This window comes from Arachis ipaensis, chromosome B10 (assembly GCF_000816755.2).
Source record: "Arachis ipaensis cultivar K30076 chromosome B10, Araip1.1, whole genome shotgun sequence".
Lineage (NCBI taxonomy): Eukaryota > Viridiplantae > Streptophyta > Magnoliopsida > Fabales > Fabaceae > Arachis > Arachis ipaensis.
This window is the reverse complement of record NC_029794.2, coordinates 30,911,615-30,920,567: the sequence shown is the minus strand read 5'-3', so window position 1 is coordinate 30,920,567 and position 8,953 is coordinate 30,911,615. Positions and strand designations below refer to the sequence as shown.

The window sequence follows — 8,953 nt, the reverse complement described above, 5'->3', positions numbered from 1 at the left end:
CTGGTTAGGAAGTATTTCTAATTTTCAGAAGTGCGACGTACACACTAAAAACCAGTACTATATAATTTGTATATAATATATGTGAAATTTAACTCATTTTTAATATGTATTTTATGTCTTAATATGTATTTTATACTGTGGCTAATTTTGGATGGTAATTTTAATATACACCTAACATAGTTATAAAATATATTACAAGTTTTATGCCTATAAAAAAAAACAGATTTCTACAATATTTATCATTATAAAATATTTTTCGACCTTTAAATTATATTTCATAATTGAGTTAGGTCTACTAAATTATAATGATATGCACCTTGTGTTGCTAAGTAAATAGTTAACAGTGATGTTATCTTATTCAAGCTTTAGTGACAGCGTGCAAGTGTACGATATAGTACATAGTTTTAGAGAAAGAAAAAAGGGTTTTGCATAGTATTAGTCAAAGAATAACTTAGTCGAAGAGATGTGGGCCAAATTTTTGAGAGTATCGATTCGAAGAGTGGATTAAAAAGGGTTTCGATTTGACATAGCACGTTGATGGTGGTGATGAATCCATATTTGACGATAAATTTTGGATTGATTTGAGTAAATTTCATCATATAAACCCACATTTATTCATTCAAATAGCATACTTTTGTGTTCTCTCCCTAAATTTAGCTTAATTGTGAAAACATGTTATTTTGTACTTAATTTAATTAATTTTATTCCACTTTCATTCCATTCGATGCCTTGATGCTTTTGATGAGTGATTTCAGGTGTAAGAGGTAGGAATGACTTGATAAGAGTAGAAGAGAAGCATGCAAGTTAGAGGAAACATGAAGAAAACAAAGGAGAAGCACACAGCCATGTGTGCGTACGCACAACCTTCTGTGTGTACGCACAAGAGGAAAATTCAGCACGTGTGCGTACGTACACATCTGTGCGTACGACAAATTAGCGGACGTGATTCACTTAAAGGAAAATACTGGGCGCGATTTCTGAGCCTCCAAAGCCTAGTTTTGGACTTTTTGAAGCTGATTGAGTGCTATATCAAAGGGGCATCATTCCATATCAAGTGGAGAGCAATTAGGGTAGATTAGAAACATGCTTTATGTCATATTCTAGAGAGAGAATCTCTCCCTTTTCTCTAGAATTAGGGTAGATTTCTCTTAGATTTGCTTTTATTTCTTGTTTTGATATAGTTCCATTTACTTTTCCTTGTTCTATTGCTTTGATTCTCCTATTTCTCGTTGTTATTTCTTGTATTTGGTTATGTTATTGTTGATGCACAATTATTAATTTCAATTTCCTTTATGCAATTTATGTTTTCATGTTGTTATTGTTTAATTGAGTTGTTATTATTATTTTTTTGTATTTGGTAGTTGTAGATTTTATTATCTCTTGTTATTTTATCATGCTTCTCTTTTATGCCTTCCAAATATTTGATAAAATGCTTGGTTAGATTTTTGCCTAGTTTTTCACACTCTTGGTTGGGAAATTGGGTAATTAGGTGAACTTGAGTGGTGGATGTCCATTCTACATTATGTGAGGATTGTTAGTTGATTTGGTTTCTACTAACTCTAAGCCTTCCATTAATAGAGTTGGCTAGGACTTGTGAATTGAGATCAATTATGCCCTTTTGACTAGTTCTCGATGTTACGATTGACTAATTGGAATTAATCTACACAATTGCCATCTTTGTGGTCCATAACTAGGATAGGAATCCTTAATTCCCCAATTCTTGCCAAGAGCCCCTTCTTGCCGTTTAATTTCCATTTTCATTGCTTTTACTTGCTTTCCATTTAATTACTTGCTATTTTAATTTCTTGCCTCTTGCAATCAAAACCCCCAAATCCTCCATAGCCAATAATAGAGCATTTCATTGTAACTCCTAGGGAAGACGACCCAGGACTTAAAACTCCTGGCTATTTTGTATTGATTGCGACATCTTTGAATTCAAATTTGATGTTGGTCAATTGTTGGGTTTGGACTATACTTGCAACGCCAATTCTATTTTGAGAAAAATCAAACCCATTTTTTGCTTCCAAATTTTTGGCGCCGTTACCAGGGAGTTGCAATGGTGTTATATTATTGGCTATTGTGAATATGTCAATATGTGAATATCTTGCTTTTTGTTTGTTTTCTTGATTTTGTTTGTATAGAAGGTTAATTTTGGGAGCTCATGGCTTGTTGGAAACTCCATCAAAGCTTGGTGCAATCAATTGAGAATTTTGGAGATTCAAGCATTATTGGAAGCTCCAAGATGAATATAAGCACAATAAATAAAAGTGTTAGGTGGGAGACACCCCACCATGGTAACGTTGTTCTAACTCCTCTCTTTTTGTTTATATTTTGACTTAGTTGCTTTTTGTTATGATTGGTTGACTTAGGAGTAGTTTAATCTTTGAGTTAGATAGGTTAATTTGCATTTGGGTCATGAAATTTTGAATGTTTGTATGTTCGGGGTTGAAATTTTGGTTGAGCAAAGGCTGAGCACCTTAGAATTTGCGAAAAAAATTTGGAAAAACAGGGCATCGTGCATGCGCACACCCTTGTGCGTACGCACGCAATCTCTATATTTCGCTTCCTGTGCGTGTGCACCGACCTATGCGCATGCACACTAGCTTACGTGCGCACACTTCTTGATTCCCTCTCTATTCAAAGCGTTCGCACACTCTTGTGCGAGCGCACAGCTTCCATTTTTCACCTAGTGTGCGTACGCACACGTGTGCGTACGCACAAGTGCTGTTTTGGGCAAAAAAAAGGGAAGAAAAAATTTAATTGATCTTCCAATTAAGCCCTAACGCACTTCCACCCCCTCCACCCCTCTCTTCTCTTGTTTTTCTACTTGTTTTACTTAGTTTTCAATGCATTTCATTTTCATTTTAGTCATCATATTAGATTTGGTTTATTTGCTTATTAATTAAATAAGTTGCAAGTGTTTGCTTGATGTTGATTGGGTTGCTTCTTGATTGAATTTCATCAATACATTTATACTTTGCCTTAAATTACTAGCACCTAATTAGATTTGCACATTTACATTTTGTTGCATATTAGGTGAAATTTTTATAATATTTCTTGTTAATGCTCTGCATTTGTTTGAGGGACTTGACTTTATTCTTATCAAGCTTGTCACTTTTTGCAACATGTATCTTTACTATGTGACTATTTCATTATGTTTCAAGATGAGTAAGTAGTTTTCCTTTCATCATTGAATTGGTTATTGTCGATTGTGCCATTTTTCATTCATCTTGTGCCTTCACTTGCACAATTTTAATAACCAATATCTTATATATTCAATTCACTTTAGTTGTGGTTACCTAGGTTGGTTTATGCCTTTACTCTTGCTTATGCTTTACTTGCAACCTAGGCTACTTGATTGAGGAACATGCTATTTCTTCTGATTGTGTGGTTACCTTTTTAACTGACCAATATGTTGTGTTCTAAACCGTGCACACTTAGAATACACACATTGTCTTCTATCATACCATACTCATATGAACCATTTCTCAAGTGTTGTTTATTTGTTTATACAGCAATCCAGAGCCCTGATGCCCACCAGCTGAAGGTGGAGCCTTATAGTTCTTCCCCCTGGATTATGTGCATGCACGAAGGACCGTGCAACATTTAAGTGTGGGGGAGGATTCGCAATTTTGGGGCGTAAATTTTCTCTTCCTAAACACTTTGCATCATTTTCTTGTTTCGATAGCTATGTTTTTGTGAATATTTATTTAGTATTTCATTACATTGTACTTTGCTTAGTTGCTCGTATATATCTTAGCTTGCTCGTAGTTTTATGGTAGTAAATATTTGCATTTGCATTTGCATGGTAGAGTAAATAAGTTTGGTAAAACAACAAAGAATTTTCAAGAAATCCCTTTTAGGGCGTTCCATTGATTAGATTTGAAAACTTATTTTTGAACTTGCTTGAAGTATTTTTATGGAACATAGAAAAGAGTTTGAACAAAACACCTAGTGAGATTTGAGCTTTAATTGGATAGTTGCACATTTTTTAACCATAAATTTTGTTCTTGTGTGCTATACACCTTTCATGATTATGATCTTAGATTTGCTTTAGTCTATATGTCCTATATTTGATGTTTTGAATGCATTTAGTATGATTGAGGCCATCTTTGAAATCAAACTCACTAACCCATATGGCAAACCTTTACATCTACCTTTGTAACCCACTTTTGAGCCTTTTAATCCCCTTTTGTTATAATTGTAAGCACATCATTTATCCTAAGCGAAAGACCATTAATGTCCATGAATTGTATCTTTGATTAGCTTGGGTTGAGGAGTATGTATTACTCAAGTATGGAGGGATTTGTGGGACACATTGGTAGTTAGTTTACTTTGGGTATTCATTAAGAAAATGTGGAAAAATGGGTAAACACTCATGCATTCATTACTTAAGACATATGCATCTCTTTTTGACAATATAAGGAAAAAAAAGAGAAAGTTTTGGTGTATATACTTTTTGAAAAAAAAAAGAAAAAAAGAATGATAATACTAATGATAAATAAAAGAATGCATATGTGGTTGACTTAGAAAGAAGAATGCATGAGTGAATGAGAAAAAGAGGTGAATGGGAAGTTAGGTTGTTCTCTTTTGTGTACAAAGGTTGATATAGGATTAGGTGGGATACTTGAGCTAATCAAAGATCCAATCTATTAGCCCACTTAACCATATTAATCCTACCCTTACCCTAACCCCATTACAACCCTTCAAAGACCTCATGATATTTGCATTCATGCATCAAGTATTGGTTGATTGTTAGATGACTAGCAAATCTTAGAAAATATGAATAAAGGAGAATTGAGTGATTAAGCCCTAAACACTGAGCAACTAGAGTGTATACACATCTGGTGAGGGGTTTGATCGCTCATTTCTATGATTCCTTCTCTTATCTTGTGTTTTCTTGCAAGTTGTTAAAATCAATTTTTGAAAACTTCAAATCAAATCTTTGGACATTGGTCATATTGCTACATTTTCTTGCCTTAGCCCTAATGATCTATTTTGGATTGATTGGAATTCTCGTTTGTTTTTGCCAAACTCCATAGGGAACCATAGTATAGATATAGATAGATAGTATTTAGCATAGTTGCACGCATGTAAGTAGTTGCATTAAATAAGTTGCTTGCCCTTTTACCCTTCTCCTTTGAATGTGATTAGCATCAGGACATGCTATTGTTTAAGTGTGGGGGAATTGATGAATTCATATTTGACGATAAATTTTTGATTGATTTGAGTGGATTTCATCATATAAACCCACATTTATTCATTTAAATAGCATACTTTTGTGTTCTCTCCCTAAATTGAGCTTAATTGTGAAAACATCATATTTTGTGCTTTATTTAACTAATTTTATTCCACTTTCATTCCATTCGATGACTTGATGCTTTTATGAGTGATTTCAGGTGTAAGAGGTAGGAATAGCTTGATAAGAGTGGAAGAGAAACATGCAAGTGGGAGAAAATATGAAGAAAACAAAGGAGAAGCACACCGCCATGTGTGCGTACGCACAACCTTCTGTACGTACGCACAAGAGGAATATTCAGCACGTGTGCGTACGCACACATCTGTGCGTACGACGAATCAGCGCACGTGACTCACTTAAAGGAAAACGCTGGCGGCAATTTCTGGGGCTCCAAAGCCCAGTTTTGAAATTTCTAAAGCTGATTGAGTGCTATATTAAAGAGGCATCATTCCATATCAAGTGGAGAGCAATTAGGGTAGATTAGAAACATGCTTTAGGTCATATTCTAGAGAGAGAAGCTCTCCCTTCTCTCTAGAATTAGGGTAGATTTCTCTTAGATTTGGTTTTATTTCTTGTTTTGATGTAGTTCCTTTTACTTTTCCTTGTTCTATTGCTTTGATTCTCCTATTTCTCCTTGTTATTTCTTGTATTTGGTTATGTTATTGTTGATGCACAATTATTAATTTCAATTTCATTTAATGCAATTTATATTTTCATGTTCTTATTGTTTACCTGAGTTGTTATTATTATTTTCTTGCATTTGGTAGTTGTAGATTTTATTATCTCTTGTTATTTTACCATGCTTCTCTTTTATGCCTTCCAAGTGTTTTATAAAATGCTTGGTTATATTTTTGCCTAGTTTTTCACACTCTTGGTTGAAAAATTAGGTAATTAGGTGAACTTGGGTGGTGGATGTCCATTCTACATTGTGTGAGGATTGTTAGTTGATTTGGTTTCCACTAACTCTAAGCCTTCCATTAATAGAGTTGGCTAGGACTTGTGGATTGAGATCAATTATACCCTTTTGACTAATTCTCGATGTTAGGATTGACTAATTGGGATTAATTCTACACAATTACCATGTATGTGGTCCATAACTAGGATAGGAATACTTAATTCTTCAAGTCTTGCCAAGAGCCCCTTTTTGCCGATTAATTTTCATTTTCATTGCTTTTACTTGCTTTCCATTTAATTACTTGCCATTTTAATTTCTTGCCTCTTGAAATCAAAATCCCCAAATCCTCCAAAGCCAATAATAGAGCATTTTATTGTAACTCTTAGGGAAGATGACCCGGGGCTTAAAACCCCTGGCTATTTTATATTGATTGTGACATCTTTGAATTAAAATTGATGTTGGTCAATTGTTGGGTTTGGACTATACTTACAACGCCAATTCTATTTTGAGAAAAATCAAACCCACTTTTGGCTCTCACCAGGCGTCCAAATGTCAGTTAGGAATTTCTTAGGAACAAAACATTATGTTGCGAGTATACTCCTAAATCGACAATTGACCCCAAACCAAACTTTAGAGTAAGAAGTGTCACAATTCAATTCAATTAACTGGAAGTTTTAAATCCCAGGTCGTCTTTCCAAGGAGTTAGCAATTGCGAGTGCACAAGCTTGGTTGTGAAGTTGGGATTTCCAAGCATAAAGCGGAAATTAAAGGAATTAAAGAATCAACAACTCAAACAATAAATTAATAGAAATCAAAATTGTCAAGCAAGTAATAGAATAATAACAACTAAGTGATAATATTGCAATTAATAAACCAATAATAAATCAAAGAACAATTAATGCCAAATAGGAGAGAATAAGTTTAAAACTAGTGAAAATGTTCAAAGCATAAGGAAACCTTGGCTTGGGGTTGGGAATTAAGGAATTCTTTCTTTGTCATAACCACAACTATGGCAATTACAATGAGTTAATCTCACTTAGTCAACTCTTAACATCGAGAGTAAGTCAAGTGAGCATAATTGTCCTTAATCCACAAATCCTAGTTAACTTACTAATTAACTTAGTAAAAGCTAGCATTAGTGGAAATAAGGGAAACTAACAATCCAAAATTACCACTAAATATTGGACATTATGACTCTAGTATCCTATATATCCATTTTTTCAAGCCAAAGAATGAAAATCTACTTCATATCTAAAATTGACATTTTCACAAACACTTGGTGGGCATAATAACCAAACATAGTGATATTACAAAAATACTTGAAATTATGACCAACCAATGAGTAAAATCAACAAAAGTAACTCAATGAAAATGCGACAAAAGTGGTATAATCAAAGAGAAAATTGAGTATTACTTACAATGATGATAGCTAGAATCTAAGATTAAAAATAAAAATTGTAGACTTCTAACATAAATCCTAATTAAACCCTAAGAGAGTTGAGAGAAAAATACTAAGAAACCAATAACAGCTTCCTAAAATTATCTAAAAATGTGTATGAATGAATTTTGTTTGTTGCCCCCTTTCTAGCCCTTTCATATGAGCTTTAGACTTTGTAGAATTGGGCCAAAAAGCCCCCAAAATCGCGAGCCACATGACTTTTTAATGAAGTCATGCGTTAGTACTTTTGCGTATACACATGGTTGTGTGCGTACACACATGATTGTGTGCGTACGCACACTGGCTGAATCTCATCTTTTGTGTATGCACAGAAAGTTGTGCGTAGGCACACAATGCAATGCTCTTCTCCTTTGTTTTTCCATGTGTTCTCTCATTTGCATGCTTCTCTTTCACTTTTCCCAAGCCATTCATGCCTATTTGACCTGAATCACTCAACAAAATATATCAAGATATCGAATGGAATAAAAGTAGAATTAAATTAATCAATTAATGCACAAAAAAGTATGTTTTTATATTTAGACACAATTTAGGGAGGAATCATGCTATTTAGGTGAATAAATGTGAGTTTAAATGATGAAATCCATTCAATTTAAGCTAAAAGTTACCATCAAATATGGACTCATAAATTTTTCTTCACTTAAACAATAGCATGTCATCATGCTAATCACAATCAAAGGAGAAGGATACAAGGGTATGCAACTTATGGAATGAAACTGCCTACATGCATGCAACTATGCTAAATGCTAGCTACTTTCTATCTACACTACGATTTCCTATTGATTTGGTCAAACAAGCAAACAATTTTCACTCAAACAAAATAGAGAATTAGGGCCAAAACAAAGAAATAGTGCAATGTGATCAAAATCCAAAGAATTAATTCAAATTTCAAAATTAGGCAACTTGCAAGCAAACACCAAACAAGAGGTGGAGACATAGAATTGAGCAATCGAACCCCTCACGGGATGTGTTTACACTCTAATTGCTCAATGTTTAGGGTATAATCACTCAATTCTCCTCTAATCATGTTCTCTAGGATTTGTTCTTTATCTAACAATCAACAAGTACTTAATGCATGAATGCAAATATCATAAGGTCTTTGAAGGGTTGTAATAGGATTAGAATTAAGGTAGGATAGATGAGTATAGTCAAGTGGACTAATACATTAAATCCATGATTAGCTTAAGTATCCACCTAACCTATTTCAACCTAATCACTACAATACAATTCTAACTACCCACTACTTTCTTTTTACCTACATTCATGCATCTTTACTCATTTAATTCACATTTGCATTCTTTATTCAATTTTTTTCATTTTCTTTGGGATAACTTTTGTCCCTTTTTTGTTATTTTTTTCAACT

The 8,953-nt window shown here is 33.8% G+C and overlaps 1 long non-coding RNA gene across 1 annotated transcript in view; it reads left to right on the top strand.

The window, feature by feature from the left end:
• The window catches only part of LOC110267840, a 15,484-nt gene extending 6,544 nt beyond the window's left edge, over positions 1–8,940 (top strand). The window contains exon 3 of the long non-coding RNA XR_002355779.1: positions 8,284–8,940. This is a non-coding gene — a long non-coding RNA (uncharacterized LOC110267840). The remainder of the gene's footprint in view (positions 1–8,283) is intronic.